We start from the raw sequence: 22,736 nt of genomic DNA on the forward strand, positions 1-22,736 counted from the left end.
GCTCCTCTGAGTGTTGGTCCAAATAGAGCCACTTGCAGCGCCACCTCGGGGCAACTTGAGGGTTGGTTTTAGTTGTACGTAGTGTTCATCTGAGTGTGCCCTGAGAAAGAGATGTGTGCAGCTCCTATCGGGATTTGTCGGCACATTTGGGCGGTGTTGCTGGATTTGTTTTAACCTGTCGAAGTGTCTTGAATTACCGAGATACCGGGTCTGATCGGAACATCTTGGGAGGAGGTCTATTCCTTCGTTGATCATGAGATCTTGTCATGGGCTAAGTTGGGACTCCCCTGCAGGGATTGATCTTTCGAAAGCCGTGCCCGCGGTTATGGGCAGATGGAAATTTGTTAATGTCCGGTTGTAGATAACTTGAACCTTAATTAAATTAAAATGAATCAACCGAGTGTGTTACCGTGATGGCCTCTCCTCGGCGGAGTCCGGGAAATGGACACGGTGTTGGAGTAATGTTTGCGCAGGTTGCTCTCTAGTTTCTCGCTCGTGCTTTGCCTCCTCTTCTCGCTCTCTTTTGCGAATAAGTTAGCCACCATACTTGCTAGTCGCTTGCTGCAGCTCCATATATTTGTCCTGCCATACCTATAAGCTTAAATAGTCTTGATCGCGAGGGTGCGAGATTGCTGAGTCCCTGTGGCTCACAGATTACTATTACACCAGATGCAGGGCCTGATGATTCCGCTCCAGGAGACGCGTACGAGCTCAAGTGGGAGTTCGACGAAGACTCTCAACGATACTATGTTTCTTTTCCCGATGATCAGAAGTGGTGCCCAGTTGGGGTGAACGGGACCGTTGTCGCATGTTGGGTTCTCTTTTATTTTGGCGCCGTAGTCGGGCCATGAGTGTTTGGATGATGTAATGTTATTTAAGTACTTGATTGACGTGGCGAGTGTAAGCCAACTATGTTATCTCCCCTTTTATTATCATATTACAGGGGATGTTGTGAAGATTGCCTAACTTGCGACATATGCCTTCAATGCGATTATGTCTCTAAGTCGTGCCTCGACACGTGGGAGCTATAGTCGCATCGAGGGTGTTACACAAAAACCCTAGTCATTTCGGTCTCACCGATAGGGATCTCGGTCTCACCGAGATGGGATTGCAAACTCTATATTTCGCTTCGTATGGTTCGGTCCAGTCGAGATGAGCGATCGGTCCCACTAAGTTTGCAATGCAAACTCTCTGTTTCTCTTCCGTAACGTTTCGGTCTCACAGAAATGAGCGAATCGGTCCCATCGAGTTAGCCTGACCAACTCTCTGGTTAGCTTATTACCAAAGTCGGTCCTACCGAGTTTGTGTAATTGGTCTCACAGAGATTACATTATGCCCTAACCCTAATGGAATCGGTCCCACCGAGTTGACATGTCGGTCCCACCCAAAAGCCTAATGTTCACATTTTGAACTGAATCGGTCTGACCGAGTTTTCTGATTCGGTCCTACTGAGTTTGGTAAATTGTATGTAACAGTTTGATTTTGTGTGGAGGCTATATATACCCCTCCACCCTTCCTTCATTTGTAAGGAGAGCCATCAGAACGTGTCTACACTTGAGCATTCATTTTCTGAGAGAGAACCACCTACTCATGTGTTGAGACCAAGATATTCCATTCCAGCCATATGAATCTTGATCTTTAGCCTTCCCCAAGTTGCTTTCCACTCAAATCATCTTTCCACCAAATCCATATCTATGAGAGAGAGTTGAGTGTTGGGGAGACTATCATTTGAAGCACAAGAGCAAGGAGTTCATCATCAACACACCATCTATTACCTTTTGGAGAGTGGTGTCTCCTAGATTGGTTAGGTGTCACTTGGGAGCCTCCGTCAAGATTGTGGAGTTTAACCAAGGAGTTTGTACGGGCAAGGAGATTGCCTACTTCGTGAAGATCTACCCTAGTGAGGCAAGTCCTTCATGGGCGATGGCCATGGTGGGATAGACAAGGTTGCTTCTTCGTGGACCCTTCGTGGGTGGAGCCCTCTGTGGACTCGCGCAACCGTTACCCTTCGTGGGTTGAAATCTACATCAACGTGGATGTACGATACCACCACCTATCGGAACCACGCCAAAAATCTCCATGTCTACATTGCGTTTGCTCCCTCCAAACTCCTCGCTTTACCTTCATATGCAAATGTTTTATATTCCGCTGCTATACTCTTAGGCGTGCATGTGTAGGTTGATTGCTTGACTTGTGCTGAGTTGCTAAAATCTACCAAGACTTAAAATTGGGAAAAGGCTAGATTTTTATTTGGTCAAGTAGTCTAATCACCCCCCTCTAGACATACTTTCGATCCTACAAGTGGTATCAGAGCTTTGGTCTCCATTTTCCTTGATTTCCATAGCTTTGGTGATCATAGCCTTGGTGTCACAACCTAGGTGAGTATGGTGTCTAGCGAGGGAAATTACCACCATAGAGGTCCTTACTTTGATGGTACTAATTTTGCTAGTTGGAAGCATAAGATGAAAATGCATATTCTTGGACATAACCCCGTCATTTGGGCTATTGTGTGCATTGGCTTGCAAGGTGAATTCTTTGATGGGAGAGAACCGAACCGTGAAGCTAGCGCAGAAGAGTTGAAGATGCTGGAATACAATGCTCAAGCTTGCGATATCCTCTTCAACGGATTGTGCCCCGAAGAATTCAACAAAATCAGCCGTCTTGAGAATGCAAAGGAAATTTGGGATACTTTGATTGATATGCACGAGGGTACCGACTCCGTCAAGGAATCCAAATTGGATGTGCTTAAAAGTCAACTTGACAAGTTCAAAATGAAGGATGGTGAAGGTGTCGCCGAAATGTACTCTAGGCTTGCTCTCATCACAAATGAGATCACCGGCTTAGGAAGTGAAGAGATGACCAATAGATTCATCATCAAGAAGATCCTAAGAGCCTTGGATGGAAAATATGATACCGTGTGCACATTGATCCAAATGATGCCCAACTAAGAAGACCTCGAGCCAATGGAAGTCATTGGAAGAATTGTTGCTCATGAGATGTCACTCAAAAGGATAAGGAAGAGCTTCACAACAGTCAAGTGGTGCTTACAAAGCCTCATGTGATGCTCCAACATCATCAAGTGAGAAACAAGCCTTCAATGAAGAATTGAGCCTAATGGTGAAGAACTTCAACAAGTTCTACAATAGTAGAAGCAAAGAAAGAAGTTCCAAGTCAAGGTCCTACAATGACAAAAGATCGTCGAGTCGTGAACGAAATTGTTACAATTGTGGAAGACCCGGACACTACTCCAATGAGTGTACGGCCCCCTACAAAAGAAGAGAAGATTCACCCAAAAGGAGAAGTAGAAGAGAAGAATCACCACCAAGAGAAAGAAGGAGTAGAGATGATCGTTATGAACGGAGAACACCACGGAGAAGCAAGGATTCGCAAAGGAAGGACAAGTCATCAAGGAGCTACACAAGACGAAGACATCAAGCTCATGTTGGTGAATGGGTATCCGGCTCCGACTCCTACAATCACTCCGAGAGAAGATATCACTCCGACTCCGAATATACTCAAGATGAAGGTGTTGCCGGTCTAGCACTTGTGTCAACCAACTCGTACGACATATTTGACTCACCAAATGAAGGAATTGGAAGATGCTTCATGGCTAAAGGCCCAAAGGTAATCACACCCCGAGTATGTTGATTTTAATAGTGATGAAGATGATTTTCTAGGCGATGATGATTTACTTGTTGACAACTCTAGTGATGAAAACTATGATGAACTTGCTATTAATCATGCTAATCAAGATAAAATGAATGATGATGATAAGAAGGAGATTGAGCGTCTAACTAAAGAACTAAACACTCTTAAGTTAGCTCATGAAACTACCTTGGAAAATCATCGAGAGCTTTTAAAGACTCATGAGAAGTTACGCTTTGAAAAGCTCAACCATGAGCAAGAGCATGGGTTCTTAAAATATATCAATGATGATATTCGCAAGAAAAGTTCTTCTTACATTGCCAAGCATTTACTCTTGTCTACTTACATGCCACAAGTTAAATCTAGCAACAAGAGTAAGAAAGATACTTCTCCTAGTAGTAACAATAATCATGTTAAATCCAATGTTGTTACTTCTAGTAGTTCTCTTGATTCCACTAATGATTCTCTTAGCCAAGTTACACTTGAGCAAGAAAATAGCTTATTGAAGGGAATTATAGAGAAAGGTGTTTACAAGAGCCTTGTCGGGAGTAAGAAATTTGAGGAAATTGTACGCAAGCAAGGAAGGCACCGGAGGAATCAAGGTATTGGTTTGAACCGAAAGTTCAATGCCAATGGAGTTGAGTGGGAAGAAGATCAATACCCCAAGACGAAGTTTGTTCCTCAACAAGAGAAGTATGTTCCTACTTATTTCCAAGGAACACAAGCTCAAGATGATCTTCCACCACAAGACCACAAGCAAAAAGGCAAGGACAAGCTTCAAGAGGAGATTGATGCATTTGAAGAAGCTCATAAGGCCTTGGTAAAGTGGGTTCCCAAGACTACATCAAGTTCTACTTCATCAAGTACGACTACAACTCCAAGGATTCCCATCAAGATGATGTGGATCCCGAAGAAGAACTAGAGAGTTCTTGAGGGTGACTCCGCCAACATACTTCACTCGTATTATTTTGGCGAGGACAAGTGCAAACAACTTCCACATCTTGCACTAGTTCAAGGAGTCACAAACCCTCTTGTTGGTAAGACAAGGGACAAGGTAACCTATTGCCTTCATGGACATCATCTTGTGTGAACATCACTCTATGTCTATGGATATCCTTGTTTGTTCCTTGTGGGACTAACCCGTGTAGGTATTGAAAGTGCAACTCACTCCAATGGATTGCTCCAAATGATCTACATCAACATTGACCATCCACATCTTCAACACCTACATGAAGTCATCATCGACAAAAACCAAGGTTAGTTCATCCCTCTTAGGGGGGGATATCAAATCTAGGGGAGATTTACTCTCATCAATTAAGCTAAAGCAACTCTAATGGTGTGAACACAACAATGCTTTATGTAAAAGTGGTAACCCCACTTGTGCTTAAACGATGAGTATGACCTATGATCAAATGTTCTCATTTGGCTCCTAAGTCAATATACTCATACATAGATGACCTAGTCATCGCCAATTGCTTGATAGATGCTAGAGTGTTTGTGTATGCTTTGCCACATATTTCATTTGCCATTTTATTGTGTGAGCATGTTGATGCATATTTTACTCATTCGAGGACATCCACTTGTTGTTTTGATTGTTTGGCGTTTTATCTTTTGCCAAGTGGATGGACAAGAATGCCTAAGAACCTCCTCTAGCTATCTATGCTTTTCTCGACTCAAACTCAATTCATGCTACATCACAAAGTTTGATCAAGTCAGATTCGAACAACTCTGTGTGAGGAGCACTCGAAGTCCCCGATTCGTCATAGACTTAAACTTCAAAAACCTCTCTGTGCATTTCGGTCTGACCGATCCATCCATTTCAGTCACACCGAGTTCACTGAGTTCATCTAGATTTTCAATCTCGGTGCAACCGATTTGAACTTTTCGGTCACACTGAGTTGCAGTAACCGCTTGTGATTCTGCATCTCGGTGCCACCGAGTTGTTCCACTCGGTCACACTGACAGGGTCAGGATATATATATACCCATGGGTGAGATTTTGGAAATTTCTTCAAGCCTCCTTAGCATGCGCGTGTCCTGCTCTGCCGCCTCGGGTCTCTAGATCGTCTCCTCGTCGCCAGCGACCTCCCGCCGTTGGTTTCCATCACCGTCAACGGGATTCTGTCCCGCTGTTGTTGCCGTAGCGAACTCCCGCCGAACTAGGGTATGAGTTCGATCTGGTGTGCTAAATTCCTTACTCCGTTTCCTAGCACATTTCTTTGCCATGATCATTACCATGTATGAAATCAATCTATCCAGAGAAAAAACCCTTTAGGTTAGGTTTGATTCGAAAATTTAGGGTTAGGTTTCCGCCGAACTCATCTCGGACCAACCGAGTTGTATAAATCGGTCCCACCGATTTGGCTTAGGCCATTGCACATGCACTTTTTGGACTGTCCGAAAATTGCAAATCGGTGCGACTGAATTCGATTCTCTGTGAAACCCTAGCAATCTCGGAGCCACCGAACTGTGACTCGGTCTGACCGAGTTCACTAGTTTAGACTCCAACAGTTGCACCGGTATCACCGAGTTTAACAAATCGGTAGCTCTAAAATGATTTCTGTGGAGAACTAAAACTAAGTTTTTGACTCATTTGTTTTGCAAAAACTTTGCACTTTGTGATGCTCATCTATTCTACCTCATCTATATCTATTCACAGGGTTTGCTGTCAGTTTGCTTGCTAGGATGTCTGACCAAAGTGACAATCATAACAAATCAGAAGAGCAAGTGCAATTGAGTAAGGGCACTAGTCCCTCAAGCAGCAATGATGAGGGCAGCAGGAGCACTCCCAGTAATTTGCCCAAGGCAGCCACCAGAACAAGGAAGAAGAAAACCTCGGATTCTGAAGATGACAACTATGTGGCTGTTGAGGAGGAAGTTAGCTCCAAAAAGAAAGTACTGAAGAAAGAGTATGGTACTGCTGCAACAACAAAGCCTGGACTGCATAAGAAGACCCCTGCCAAGAGGGTGCCAACCTTAAAGGCCAGAGCCTCAACTGCTGAAATCCCTAAGCCAACTGAAGAGGCTACTGGAGAGGGAAAGAAAAGGAAGGAGAGGGTCAAGAAGACCACTGCCATATTCATTGGTAGATCCTCTATAATGAGAGATCCATAATAAGATGAAGAGGAAGAGGATGTTGCACCAGCACCCAAGTCCCAAAAGCTTATGGGGGATGCCATTAAGTCAGGGGCTGCCACTTCAAAGCCCAAGACTGCCCCCAAGGCTACTGCTCAAGCTCAGAAGCCTTCTAAGCCCAAGAGAAGCACCAAGAACATCCCAGCTAAAGAAAAGAACAAGCCCCAATGCATGAAGTTGAAGAAGAAGATGCATAAGCCCAAGTGCTGAGAAAACTGAAACCAAAGATTCTAGAAAACAATGACATTATCCAATGGCTGAGGACATGAACATCAGGAATGATGTAGGACTAGGACTTTGCAGATAGTCTGATCCATATGCTGTGAGGAGGAGGACTGCAGTGGACTGTAGGTTCCACACCAAGGAACAATAGGATTTCTATGAGACCATTATGTTGGACAAGAAGCCTATAGTCTGTGATATGAAGTGGGTTGATTGGGAATTCATTTATGAAAACGAAAACTATTTTCCTGTTGTACATGAGAGCTTCAAATCATGTGGTGTTGACAAGTTTGTGGGAGATAAGCTTACCAAATGGAATGATGAGCTCATTATGCAGTTCTATTCTACAGCTCACTTCTATCTAGATGGTAGAATTGTTTGGATGTCTGAGGGTACAAGGTACCAATCAACTGTTGATGAGTGGGCCAGGTTGATCAATGCCCCAGAAGAGCATGAGGATGATTTGGATGTGTATGCCAAGAAGAAGGACCACAACTCAATGGCAAACATGTACAAGGAGATCTTAGACAAAGCTTTGGAAACACATAAGCTTGGATCTGTGCATTATCTGTTGTCTGGTGTGCCTACAATCAACACAATCTTAAGGCATACTCTGTTACCCAAATCTGGAGATCACAAGATGATAAGAGGACATTCAATCAACTTGCTGCAGATATTTGATGTTCCTTGAAAATTCAAGGTCATGAGTTTGATTGTTGAGACAATCAAGAGGACTGCTGCAGATCAGAAAAGATCTTGTGGGTATGCTCCACACATGCAGGTGCTCATCAATTCCAAGATGGGCACATGCACTTACTTGTTGGACAAGGAGCATTTACCATTGCACCCAGAATTTGAGGATAACATAGTTGTGATGAATGAGGATGATCCTTCATCAGCACAAGCACAAGAGAAGAGGGCAAAGGCAAAGGTAGAAAAGGCTGCAAGGATACCAAGTGCTGAGGAAGCATCTCAGGTGTTCTTAAAGAGCAAACAAGATCAGCTAGGTTATCTGATTCAGGCAACTTTGAGGATTGAGAAGGGCTTGGCCACCCTGACTCAAAATCAGGAGAGATTGGAGAGGATCGTTGAGACCAAGTTTTACGATCTTGATCTGAAAGTGACTGAGATACAGACTGTAGTCGAGCATCTCCAGGAGGAAGCAGAGGAGAAGAGAGGGAAGGCAACTACGGATGCTTTTCGGCGAGTGCCAAGAAGTCAGAGGTCAGCTGTAGTGCTAGTGCCAGATAAAAGAGCTACTTCATCTGCACCAGCAATAGCTTCTATGCCACCTCCAGCAACCACTGCACCAGCTCCAACATGATCCACTGATGTCTTCGTCCTTGGAGTTCTCTCTACACCACCTCCCAAAGACCAAGCCTGAGAGACGCATAGCACTATGCATTTTCAAACTTTTTGGTAACTTGTTGCCAAAGGGGAAGAAATGTATAGATCATAGGCTTTGAGAGAGAGAGTGTGTTTTGCTTCTTTGTCTCTCTTGCTATTTGGTTGAACCTTTTTGTGTGCTCGGTTCATACCTTATGTCTGTGTGTGAGATACTTATATGATCATGTGTTTGATCATATACAACTTTAATGGTTGCGTGGATGACATTATCTTTTATATCCCTATATGATCATTCACTTTGCTTGGTGATGAGTGCATGTTTTAATTCCTATCATTTTGAGCGCTCCACCAAGATGTATATGACATGGAAGAGTAACCCATGATCCTAATCGATTGTGCATTTGCATTCAAAAGAAAATCTTAAATAATGCACAAATTTAGGGGGAGCTCTTTCTTATCACATACTTCTCAAAGCGACGATGTATTTAAATCTTATTATCATTTGTCAAAGCTTTGATCTATATGTTGTCATCAATTACAAAAAAGAGGGAGATTGAAAGTGCAACTATCCCTGGGTGGTTTTGGTAATTACTAACAACATATAGCTCATTGAACTAATACTATTTCAAGATGATCTTTTAGAAATTTCAATGATTAGCATGGCATGGATTAGGAATGTGGACCCCTCAAAATGCTAAGGACACACATTGTCTCAAGCTCAAGACTCTACATTTTCATTTTAGTGATCCAAGATCACATTGAGTCCATAGGAAAAGCCAATACTATTGAAAGGGGATGAGGTGTTGCTTAATGGCTTACTTGATTAAAATGCTTAGTGATATGCTCCAAAAAACCTCAACCACTTTCTCATATCCACATATGTCCCAAACCAAAAGTCAAACTCGGCCCCACCAAAATGTTCTATCAGGCGCCACCAAGTTCACTTGACATAGCCACTGCCAAAAACCCTAGTCATTTCGGTCTCATCGATAGGGATCTCGGTCTCACCGAGATGGGATTGCAAACTCTCTGTTTCCCTTCGTAACGTTTCGGTCCAACCAATATGAGTAATCGGTCCCACCGAGTTCGCAATGCAAACTCTCTGTTTCCCTTTTGTAACGTTTTGGTCTCACCGAAATGAGTGAATCGATCCCACCGAGTTTTCCCGACCAACTCTCTGGTTAGCTTATTACCAAAGTCGGTCCTACCGAGTTTGTGTAATCGGTCTCACCGAGATTACGTTATGCCCTAACCCTAATGGAATTGGTCCCACCGAGTTGACATGTCGGTCCCACCCAAAAGCCTAACGTTCACATTTTAAACTGAATCGGTCTGACCGAGTTTTCTGATTCAGTCCCACCGAGTTTGGTAAATTGTGTGTAATGGTTATATTTTGTGTGGAGGCTATATATACCCCTCCACCGTTCCTTCATTTGTAAGGAGAGCCATCAGAATGTGCCTACACTTCAGCTTGCATTTTCTGAGAGAGAACCACCTACTCATGTGTTGAGACCAAGATATTCCATTCCAACCATATGAATCTTGATCTCTAGCCTTCCCCAAGTTGCTTTCCACTCAAATCATCATTCCACCAAATTCATATCTGTGAGAGAGAGTTGAGTCTTGGGGAGACTATCATTTGAAGCACAAGAGCAAGGAGTTCATCATCAACACACCATCTATTACCTTTTGGAGAGTGGTGTCTCCTAGATTGGTTAGGAATCACTTGGGAGCCTCCGTCAAGATTGTGGAGTTGAACCAAGGAGTTTGTACGGGCAAGGAGATCGCCTACTTCATGAAGATCTACCCTAGTGAGGCAAGTCCTTCGTGGGCGATGGCCATGGTGGGATATACAAGGTTGCTTCTTCATGGACCCTTTGTGAGTGCAGCCCCCCGTGGACTCACCATTACCCTTCGTGGGTTGAAGTCTCCATCAATGTGGATGTACGATAGCACCACCTATCGGAACCATGCCAAAAATCTCTGTGTCTACATTGCGTTTGCTCCCTCCAAACTCCTCCCTTTACCTTCATATGCAAATGTTTTACATTCCGCTGCTATACTCTTAGACTTGCATGTGTAGGTTGATTGCTTGACTTGTGCTAAGTTGCTAAAATCTGCCAAGACCTAAAATTGGGAAAAGGCTAGATTTTTATTTGGTCAAGTAGTCTAATCACCCCCCCCCCCTCTAGACATACTTTCGGTCCTACACAATTGTATCATGAAAGTAAACTTTTGGCTCAAAGGTAGTAGATATAAGGAAATGCTTAATGACCTCAAGGGGTGCACTTTCTTTATTTCATGTGGTCAAGCTGTATATGTCGTGCTTTAATAAAAGAGTCTTATAACAGATACAGTGGAGAAAAAGGAAAAGTGGAGGAGTCAAAATAGGGCGGACATGTTGGCGGGTTTACTGGCCCGAGTCCTTCCCTACTGCACATTTGCGTCTCCGTGTTGTTGACCAGCTCGTCTTCCTTGATAGCGAAGTTGATATGGGCTGTCTCCAACCTCGTCGTTCGTTTGCTTGATGCTTTTTCCGGTCGAGTCCTTTTAGAAAGGTGTGTAGCTGCCACTTGGATGGTTTAAGCCATATGGATATGTCACTCCTGTTTGGGTCTTTTACAAAGCCCTGTGGGTATGCAAAATTTTGAAGTGCATTATTGTTCGGTCCAGCCATCAACGACGTATCATTTTCTTTGGCTCCTCAGACGCCCATGGAAATTTTAGTGTAAATTTATCCACTCTAGAGACGTAATGCCCTTCCCAAGGGTGGAGAGCGAGGAGCCTGTGCTCCTATTTGGGGTGGGCGGGTACTTGTCTGAGGTTGGCATGTGCAGCACGTGTGCGCTTTGATGAGTTGTGCATATGTTTAGTTGCACGAGCTGCATCCTCGGCTGCGAAAGCCGCGGTTTGCTCCTCCGTTTGGAGGGAGTGTTCGGTGTTACCATTGACTATAATAACACCATTTGGTCCCAGCATTTTTAGCTTTAAATATGCATAATGCGGGACTGCGTTGAAGCACGCAAATGTGGTGCCCCAGCAGCGCGTGGTATCCGCTCTGGAAGGGGACGATATCCGAGGATTAACTCTTCGCTCTGAAAGTTCTCGGGTGACCCGAAGACTACCACCAGTGTTACTATTCCCGTGCAGCGAGCTTCGACACCAGGTATGTGATACGTCTCCATCGTATCTATAATTTTTGATTGTTTCATGCCAATATTATACAACTTTTACATACTTTTGGCAATATTTTATATGATTTATTGGACTAACGTATTGATCCAGTGCCCAGTGCCAGTTCCTGTTTGTTGCATGTTTTTTGTTTCGCATAATATCCATATCAAACGAAATCCAAATGCGATGAAAAATTATGGAGAATTATTTTGGAATTTATGTGATTTGGGGGAGGTGGAATCAACGCAAACAGGGGCCCACAGCCAACACAAGACACGTGGGCGCGCTAGGCAGCCCAAGCACATGGTGGTGGGTTGTGCCCTCCTAGAATGTCGGTTGGAGATCTACTTAGGGCGCAAGGAAGCTTATATCCGGAAAAAAATCATGTTAAAATCTTAGCACAATCGGAGTTACGGATATCCGGGAATATAAGAAACAGTTTTCGGCCAGAAAAGAAGAACGCGGAACAGAAGAGAACAGAGCGACATATCCAATCTCGGAGGGGCTCTCGCCTCTCCGCTGCATGGAGGCCATGGACCAAAGGGGGAGCCCTCCTCCCATGTAGGGGTGAGGCCAAGGCAAAAGAAGGAGGAGGGGGCTCTCCCCCCTCTCTCTCAGTGGCGCCGGACTGCCGTCGGGGCAAGGATCGTGACGTTGATCTACATCAATAGTCTTGCTACCATAAACACCAACTTTATCCCCCTCTATGCAGCGGTGTAACACCTCTTCTCCCCACTGTAATATCTACTTAAACATGGTGCTCAAAGCTATATATTATTTCCCAATGATCTATGGCTATCTTATGATGTTTGAGTAGATCCATTCTGTCCTATGGGTTAATCGTGATCTTGGTTGGTGTCGGTGTCAAAACCGGCGGATCTCGGGTAGGGGGTCCCGAACTGTGCGTCTAAGGAGGATGGTAACAGGAGGCAGGGGACACGATGTTTTACCCAGGTTCGGGCCCTCTTGATGGAGGTAAAACCCTACGTCCTGCTTGATTTATTCTTGATGATATAAGTATTACAAGAGTTGATCTACCACGAGATCGGAGAGGCTAAACCCTAGAAGCTAGCCTATGGTATGATTGTATGTTGTTCTACGGACTAAAACCCTCCGGTTTATATAGACACCGGAGACGGTTAGGGTTACACAAGGTCGGTTACAAAGGAGGAGATATCCATATCCGTACTGCCTAGCTTGCCTTCCACGCCAAGTAGAGTCCCATCCGGACATGGGACGAAGTCTTCAATCTTGTATCTTCATAGTCCAACAGTCCGGCCAAAGGTTATAGTCTGGCTGTCCAGATACCCCCTAATCCAGGAATCCCTCAGCAGCCCCTGAACCAGGCTTCAATGACGATGAGTCTGGCGCGCAGTGTTGTCTTCGGCATTGCAAGGCAGGTTCCTCCTCCGAACACATCACAGAAGAGTTTGAATGCCAGGATAGTGTCCGACCCTGCAAAATAAATTCCACATACCACCGTAGAGAGGATAATATTTCCACAAATCTTAATCCGCTGACACGCTTTGGCAACATGACATCAGGCCATGGCTCGGTGATTATTCGAACCATTTTTCTTCAACCAGCTCCACACATAACGCGAGGCGGTTTCTTAACACGTCTTGTCAAAGCAGAGATCGTGTTCCCCTAATTACGGGATTCTCATCAATATGGTGGTGGGTAACCCAACCGTGCCTAGGACTCCTAGATTTTAGGCAAGTCCCAAACGGCCACTAGGAGGACGCTTGATATTCACCCTCTTTATAAAGGGACAAGGCTTTTACTTTTTTTCCTCCCGTGCTCAATCGAATCCTTCCCCCGCCTCGAGTTCTAACACCCAAAGCCTAGGTCAGGTGCTTCGGACCTTCAATCATGTCCGGATCTAGCCTTCAAGGCCGGTGGATGCCATCCTCCATTACGAAAGAGGATATCAAGAAGTTGAGGGAGGCCAGATACCTGACCACCGAGGTTTCGCATCGGCTGCCTGCCTGAGGGCAGGTCGTCCCTACTCCCGAACCCAACGAGAACATTGTGTTCATCTCCCACTTCCTCCGAGGTCTAGGCCTCACTCTGGATTCCTTCGTTAGGGGTTTGATGTTCTATTACGGGCTAGATTTCCACGATCTAGCCCCGGACTCCTTTCTCCACATCTCGGCATTTATTGTCGTATGTGAGGCCTTCCTCCGCATTACCCCTCACTTCGGCCTGTGGCTCAAGACCTTTGATGTGAAGCCGGAGATGGTCGAGGGGCAGCATGTAGCATGCGGAGGCGCATTAATAAGCAAGATCGCTGGAGCTCCATGGCCAAAGGGTTCCTTTCCAGAGGTGTCCGCATTATGGCAACGGGAGTGGTTTTACATCACAGCTCCCAGAAGCGCCAAGAGGGTGGTTGCCCATGCTTTCCGCTCGGGCCCTCCACCACAACTGATGTCATGGATTAGCAGAGGGCTGAGCTGGGGTCCAGCCAAGGACATGCCTATACTGCAGAGCCGCATTCAAGATCTCTTCGAAGGAGATTTCAGACTGGTTATGGTGGTGCAAGTCATGCTGGTTCGTCGAGTTCAGCCTTGCAAATGTCGGCCCCTCCGCTTGTGGGAATTCAACCCGGAAGGACCGCGCGCTATTCAGAATTTCCTTGGCCTGACGCACGAGGAGATGTATAAATCGTTCTTCGGACCCCAAATAGAGTGTCCGGACACCACCGAGGACGTGGGCCTGAGCAGCAACTGCACCGCGGCCCAAGTAAGTAATCCTCTAGCCGAACACACTGTCTTTTATTTATCATAACATCATTCTGAAGAATCGCTCTTTGACCAGGACTGGATAACAAAGGCGAAGATGATCCGGTGTTCGGCCCCCCTTCCTGAAGGCTTGGACAATCCGGTGCTGGAGAAGATGCTCGAGCCAGCACCTTGCCCGGTGCCCTCAAAGGAAGATGAAGGGGGGAATAAAGAGGGCGAAAGCGGGCCTCCACCGCCACCTATTCCGACCCAGGGAACGAGTGCCTCCGTGAGGGAGGATAACCAAGGGGAGGAATCTGACATTCTCTCACCCCGGGGAAGGAAGAGGACTACCTCTGAAGATCCGGAAACCAAGGTTTCCAAACGGGGGAAGAAATCTCCACCAGAGGGTCCTGCCTTGGAGGGTGCTCTTGCCGCACAAAGTCCGCGCGGGGATCAGCCCTCTAACGAGCTGTAAGTAATCAAAAGGTACTTTAATAGTGAAGATATACTACCTTACCTCTGAGGAAAATAACCGAAGCATTTATCTTGCAATTCGGATCTTAGCCCTTCTCAGCAGAGCTCGTCTTCGGGGGATCTTCTTCCGGAGATGATGGAGAGCGAAACGCCTCCCCCGGACTCCCCCGCTCAAGAAGCGGGCGACCTTGAAGTGTCGTCACGGAGGGCCTCGCCGGATCAGGTGAGGCCAGAAGATAATCCTATGGTTGCTCGAAGTCCCCAGTGTCCGGCTCTTGAAGAGAGCAACCAAAAGAATCTGACACCATCTAGTGTGCGGTCGGACGCACTGAGGGATCTGCTAGAGCGAGCAATTATCTCAGAAGAACACCGTACATTGATGGGTACAGTGATTGAAAGGATTTCGTCTGCCGAAAGCGAGTTGCATGAAGCCTTTATGAGTCTACTGACGGGTTTTGAGGTACGTGAAATGATATACATTTGTGATAGTACCGCACATTTTTAGGTGTGCCCTATGTAGATAGTAGCCCCTGAGACTCCGGTTGTCACCGAGAACGGTGGCAAACAGAGGATCGTAGTCCCAGGTAATAACCATACCGCATTTATGTGCAGGTGGTGGAAGCTCTGGTGGCTAGCCGGACTAATGAGTTTGCCGAACTAAAGCGGCAACTGGATGCGGCAGATGCCGACATTGAGCTTGTTAACAAGCGGCTTGACGAGGCACGGGGTAAGTAATGTTTTCTGGTGAATGTCACATAGGAAGAGCAGCGTGATGCCAGTATCTTTAATAAGTTGTGACTGCAGATGGAGCTGCCACCGTGGAGACCCTTCGGGCGGAACTTGCCTGAGCCAAAGAACAAGCAAGGATTAGTAACGCGGCTGCTTTGAAGGCGGCCGAAGAGTTGAGAGCCGAGAAGGCCGCGCATTGCGAGAGCAAAGATAAAATGGCCAAGATGGCTGTAAAGTTAAAAGATGCTGCCGACCGTTGCCAGTTCCTTGAAGAAGAAAACCGAGCGAAGGCGACGGACCTTGAAAAGGCCACAATGGAGACCAAAGACACCCGCTCTGCAATGAGAGTGAAGAAGGAGGAACTGCGTGAAGCCAGGGACATTGTGGCTGGGAAGCCCTTTATGCTGCGGAGGAAGTTCGACGATCCGCGGTATGCCCCTCTGGATCGGCTCTGGAGTTCGGCCGACGCATATATGGACTTAGCGGCGAGCGCTGTCGATGCGGCCGAATACTTCCGAGATCAAACAGATCGTGAAGTGGACAAGCTGTTCTGGTCACAATTTAACGTTCCAGAGCGTCCGTTTCCATTGATTGATCAGTTTGCCGAATGGGCCAAACTCAATAGATTGTCCGGACTCGCCATGAGGTCTATTGTGGATCATCTGTGGCCAGAAAGGCCAAAGCCAAACAGCTATTTTAGCTTGGTGTAGCAGTTCCTTGGTGCGGTGCCACGCATTAATGCGATGAAGAGGTCGGCGTGCATAGAAGGCCTCGCGGATGGCCCTTGCTCGTGTCAAAACATACTGGGCGGAGATGGATGCCACCACTGTCGCGGCGCAGGGTTCGGCCATAGGTCGAGTGGCAGCCGAGCACTATTTTGAAGAAGTTCTTGAGGGCGCTCGTTCGATAGAGGCCCAGTGCTCGAAGAATGTTATGTTTGAGTGACATGTATTCCCATTGTAAAAACAATGTTTATGAAATTTATTAAGGCTGTATTTATACTTTTGCCTGAAAGTGATATGATGCCTCCTGTGCGGCCATTTATGTATATATGTATATAACCTAAAAGATTGCAGTCGTCGGCTTCAACCCCCACGCATATAATGCGGAGGTGTTCGCAGAAGACGCGTGTTCACACTCAATCCAATGTCTTGGTCCTATTAAGGAGGTGATAGCACAGCGAACGAGGCAACCGGACTATAATGCTTTAACACTTTCACTTAGCCATAGGAGTTTGACGGTGGGGCTACCATATAGCCCCTGGTGGCTCCGCACTCTCTCGAATTTGGGGTGCATACATGCCTGGCCGGGAAACGGCCCTTCATTAAGGCGGAGGAATTCTAACATTCCGATAGGTCATCGAGTGGTTGACCAGTCTCACGCTATATCATGACAGTCAGTTTTCGGCTTTCTCTACTGAGGTGCTTGTCCGGATGAACCGGGGCACAATCGTAGTAGTTCTCCTGGTGTCGCCTTAGCCGATAGAGCGGAATGTAAGGCAGCAAAACACAGGAGCCGGGCGAACCCAACATTTGACCAAAGACATGATTCGGAGCTGATGCATATAAGGCCAAACTCTCGACGCCGAACACTCCCTAAGGTATTCGGTCTTTATGGTATAAACCGGGCCTAAACAGTGCCCTTTGTAAGAAGCCCCTGGTGTCCAGGTACATGCATTATTTTGACGTGGCCACATGCCAAGACATCAGCCTCCTTCTCAATAGTACTGAGAATCTGAGGGATGTGTATCAACAAGAGACAGTAAGAAAGGTTTACGCATGGTCTTAATCTAAAAAGAATCCTTGGAACGGGTCCCTGTTGCACGTCTGCGCATGTGTCTCCATTGTGCCGTATCCTGGACGGGTGTAGCACGATGGTCATCTGTAAAAGAGAGGAACTTAGGTGAAAAGTTGTCGTGCAAAAAGGTAGGTTATATTAAATAAACCATGTACAATTCAAGATGAGCGAAAATTGCCATTTGTTTACGCGCGTGGAGCCCCTTGTTTTTATAATAGGGGTGTGGCCGTCGAACCTGTATGGATTACATATAGCTACGCCGGACTCATCTGACCGTGTCCGTGGTCTTGACGACCTATCAAATGCTTTAGTTGGTGAGGCCGTTTTAGTGTGCGGCTGCCGAGGTAGTCGCACTCTCTTCGGCGTGCAAGGATCGCTCAATATTTCCACTTACTGTAATGATGCCACGTGGACCGGGCATCTTAAGCGTGAGGGAAGCGTAATGCGGTATTGCGTTGAAGCGAGCGAAAGCTTCGCGTCCGAGTAGTGCTTGATAGCCACTTTGGAACGGAACAATGTGGAAGGTTAAATTTTTGCTACGGAAGTTATCGGGGAAGCCGAATATAACCTCTAGTAGTAGGGAGCTCGTGCAATGAGCCCCTGAGCCTGGCGTTACTCCTCTAAAGGTAGTATTGATGTGGCGAATTTTTGTTGGGTCTATCCCCATTTTGCGGACTGTGTCCTGATATATCAGGTTTAGACTGCTGCCACCGTCCATCAGGACTCATGTGAAGAGGTATCCGTCAATTATTGGGTCTAATACCAAGGCAGCCCATCCTACACGCCGGATACTTGCTGAGTAATCCCGATGGTCGAAAGTGATCGGTTCAGACGACCAGTGGCAGGACTCCGCGGTGATAGGCCCTTGGGCATATTTCTCTGGGAGTGCCGCTTTGTTTCTCCCCTTGATCACGTGTAACACGTTTATTGTTTTGACTTCTGGTGGAAATTTCTTTTGTTCCCCAGTGTCTTGCTTGAGAGGCTCATCCTCGTCTTTGCTTGGTGTATTCTCCCCCTTGTGTACAGCGTTGAGCTTGCCGGACTGCTTGAAGACCCAACTTTCTTTGTGGGTATGATTAGCGGGTTTACCAGGGGTGCTATGGATCTGACATATTTGGTCCAAAATTTTGTTTAGGCTGGACAGTTCGTCTCTGCTACCTTTAGAGGGCGGCTTTTGCTGACCTGGCCGAGAGCTTCTGAATCCGGCGTTTACCGCCGTGCTCTTCGGGTTGTCTTCTTTATTTCGGCGCTTATTATTTTTGTTGCGTCATGATTTCCCGTTTCCATCTCTAACTTCGGATGTACTTGGGTCGCTGGTGTTGCATCGGGCTAGCCAGCTGTCCTCGCCCGCGCAAAAGCGGGTCATGAGGCTTGTTAATGCTGCCATTGTTCTCGGCTTTTCTTGGCCAAGGTGTTTGGCAAGCCATTCATCTCGGACGCTGTGCTTAAAAGCTGCCAAGGCTTCAGCGTCTGGACAGTCGACTATTTGGTTCTTTTTAGTAAGAAACATGTTCCAAAGCTTTCGGGCTGACTCTCCGGGCTGTTGAGTTATATGACTCAAATCGTCTGCATCCGGAGGTCGGACATAAGTCCCTTGAAAATTTGCCCGAAAAGCGTCTTCGAGCTCTTCCCAGCTTCCAATGGAGCTTTCGGGGAGGCTTTTAAGCCAGTGCCGAGCTGGCCCTTTGAGCTTGAGGGGTAAGTACTTGATGGCATGGAGATCATCTCCTCGAGCCATATGGATATGGACGATATAGTCCTCAATCCAGACCCCAGGGTCTGTTGTTCCGTTGTATGCCTCTATGTTTACGGGTTTGAATCCCTCTGGAAATTCGTGGTCCAGCACTTCGTCGGTGAAACATAGGGGGTGTGCGGCACCCCTGTATTTGGGTGTACCGTTGTGTTCGGATGTTTGTGGAGTTGCATTGCATGCTGGAGCGCGTTTGCGTGGTCCGTAGATGGATCTTGTTGCGCCGTCCTTTTGATCCGAGCCCTTACGTGGGTTGCATACTGGTTCATGTGCGGCGTCGTTTGCCGCTCTATGTTGGCCGTGAGGTCGTCTTTCCGGTCGGATTGCCATTTAAATTTTTGGTTGTGGGGGATCTAAGGCCTCCTCATCGAATTCGGGTAGCAACTTCCGCTTTGGGTAGCTCTTGGTGTGGCGATTACCGCCGTACTTCGCTGCTGTGTTGAGTACTTTACTCCATCCGATTCGGAGTGTGTCTTGTGCAACTTTGAGCCTTTGCTTCTGCTTTTTTAGACTCCTCGCGGTAGCAACAAGCCTTTGATGGGCATTCTGTTTCTCCGGGTGTCTGTCTTGTGTGATGTCGTCCGGACTATTATCTTTGACAGAGTCGGGTTGTTTGGTTTGATTATCTGAGTTGCCGTGGACAGGCGATGGTTCACCTCGCTCTAACGCTGGGTCTATATGATCGTTGTTTCTGCCGAGGCGGGATTTGGGCTGGCGCTTACGCCGCCGCTTTGACTGCTTCTCGAGGGGACAGCCCTCCGTTGCGTCCTTCCGTTCCTCGTTGTCGTTTTCTTTTGGTGTGGCCACCATGTATACGTCATGTGATGAAGTGGGCGTCCAATGCCCTGTGGGCAGTGGTTCCTGTTTGTCTCCTGCATCGTCGCCCATACCGTCGATGTCTTCGGAGTCATAATTGAGCATGTCGGTTAAATCGTCGACAGTGGCTACTAAGTGGGTGGTGGGCGGGAGACGAATTTCTTCGTCATCCGTACCCCGGTCCTGCCGGACATGGTTCGGCCAGGATTCTCCTGACAAGGAGAGATACCTTAGTGAATTCAGTATGTCACCGAAGGGTGAGTGTTGAAACACGTCCGCGGAGGTAAACTCCATGATCGGCGCCCAATCGGATTCGATAGGCACGGGCGCAAGCGGTTCGGAGTCCGTGGCCGGAGAAGGATCCGGCAATTTGACAACACGGCTCTCGTGAAGGGTAAGGTCGATGTTCGGCTCGATCGCCGCTGAGGGTAAGGCCTCCGTGGCGGGGTCCATCCACCCATCCACGGACGGTGCAACTGGCTCCGAATTAAGGGTCGGAGTGGCTGCCGGTGCGATCTCCTGAACATTGTCTAATGGTAGAGCTAAATCATACTCATCGTGACCGCGTGACGCACAAGGCAGAGGCTTGAATTCGTCGAAGATCAAGTCTCCGCGGATATCGGTCGTGTAGTTTAAGCTTCCAAACCTGACCTGGTGGCCAGGGGCGTAACTTTCGATCTGCTCCAGACGGCCAAGCGAGTTGGCCCGCAGTGCGAAGCCACCAAACACAAAGATCTGTCTGGGGAGAAAAGTCTCACCCTGGACTGCATCGCTATCGATGATCGTAGGAGCCATCAAGCCTAACGGCGACGACACAGAGGAGCTCTCAATGAAAGCACCAATGTCGGTGTCAAAACCGGCGGATCTCGGGTAGGGGGTCCCGAACTGTGCGTCTAAGGCGGATGGTAACACGATGTTTTACCCAGGTTCGGGCCCTCTTGATGGAGGTAAAACCCTACGTCCTGCTTGATTTATTCTTGATGATATGAGTATTACAAGAGTTGATCTACCACGAGATCGGAGAGGCTAAACCCTAGAAGCTAGCCTATGGTATGATTGTATGTTGTTCTACGGACTAAAACCCTCCGGTTTATATAGACACTGGAGAGGGTTAGGGTTACACAAGGTCAGTTACAAAGGAGGAGATATCCATATCCGTACTGCCTAGCTTTCCTTCCACGCCAAGTAGAGTCCCATCCTGACACGGGACGAAGTCTTCAATCTTGTATCTTCATAGTCCAACAGTCCGGCCAAAGGTTATAGTCCAGCTGTCCGGATACCCCCTAATCTAGGACTCCCTCAGTTGGTATGAGTGTATATTTTATTATGGTGCTGTCCTATGGTGCCCTCCGTCTCGTGCAAACGTGCGGGGTCCCCGATGTAGGGTGTTGCAATATGTTCATGGTTCGCTTATAGTCGGTTGCCGAAGTGACAGAGGCTTGAACACGGATAAGTGGGTTGTTGCGGATGGGAGTAAAGAAGACATGATATTTAATGCTATGGTTGGGTTTTACCTTGATGATCTTCGGTAGCTGTGGATGCTTGCTAGAGTTCCAATCATAAGTTTATATGATCCAAGTAGAGAAAGTATGTTAGCTCATGCCTCTCCCTCATACAAAATTGCATGAATGATTACCGGTCTAGTTATCGATTACCTAGGGACAAATGACTTTCTTGTTGACAAAAGCTATCTACTTTTATTACCTTGCAATTTATTTGTTGTTTTATTCTCGCAAAGTACTTCTACTTTATTTCTTGTTCTAGGTAAAGCAAATGTTAAGTGTGCATAGAGTTGTTTCAGTGGTCGATAGAACTTGAGGGAATATTTGTTCTATCTTTAGCTCCTTGTTGGGTTTGACACTCTTATTTATCGAAAAAGGCTACAAATGATCCCCTATACTTGTGGGTTATCAGTATGACATCTTTAAAAGTGGTGGTGTTGGGCTTGATCTGAGATGAGTCGATGCCCATCTTTCTAATCGTGTCCTCGTAGATTAGATTGAGGCTACTGCCTCCATCCTTGAGGACGCACGTCAGATGGAATCCATCAACATCGGATCCAGAACCAACACAGTTGATCCGCCATGCCTTATGCTGGTCATGTTTGTCAAATGTGATCGGGTAAGCCGACCACAGATTGAACTTTGGGGCAATAGGCCCTAGAAGTTTGCACTAAAGGTATCCTCAAGTGCTTCCCAGCTCCCGATGGAATGAGGAGGCAGGCTATTTAGCCAATGCCTCAAAGACCCCTTTAGCTTGAACGACAAATATTTGATAGCGTGGAGATCGTCTCCATTGTCCATATGGAGAAGGAAGTCTTCAATCCACACCGCTGGGTCAATCGTGCCATCTTATGATTCGATGTTGATGGGTTTAAACCCATTAGGGAACTGATGTTCCATCACCTTGTCTGTGAAACATATCGGTGAGCAGGGACTCTGAACCAAGCAGTGTCGCGTCGGACATCTGGAGATATCCGTGTATAAGCTCGATCCCTAGCTCGGTCATTCATGTCTGTCCAGGCGTCATAGCCGTTGAGTCATGTAGGCGCACACCCTCTTGATCTGTGATGCCTACTACGCAACCTTCTTCTTGTAGACTCGTGTTGGGCCTCCAAGCACGGAGTTTTATGGGATATAGCAAATTTTCCTCAAGTGGATGACCTAAGGTTTTATCAATCCGTGGGAGGCGTAGGATGAAGATGGTCTGTCTCAAACAACCCTGCAACCAAATAACAAAGAGTCTCTTGTGTCCCCAACACACCCAATACAATGGTAAATTCTATAGGAGCACTAGTTCGGCGAAGAGATGGTGATACAAGTGTAATATGGATAGTAGATATAGGTTTTCTAATCTAAAATATAAAAGCAGCAAGGTAACTAGTAACAAAAGTGAGCAAACATGGTATTGCAATGCTTGAAAACA

Source organism: Triticum dicoccoides, chromosome 7A, assembly GCF_002162155.2.
Source record: "Triticum dicoccoides isolate Atlit2015 ecotype Zavitan chromosome 7A, WEW_v2.0, whole genome shotgun sequence".
Taxonomy (NCBI): Eukaryota; Viridiplantae; Streptophyta; class Magnoliopsida; order Poales; family Poaceae; genus Triticum; species Triticum dicoccoides.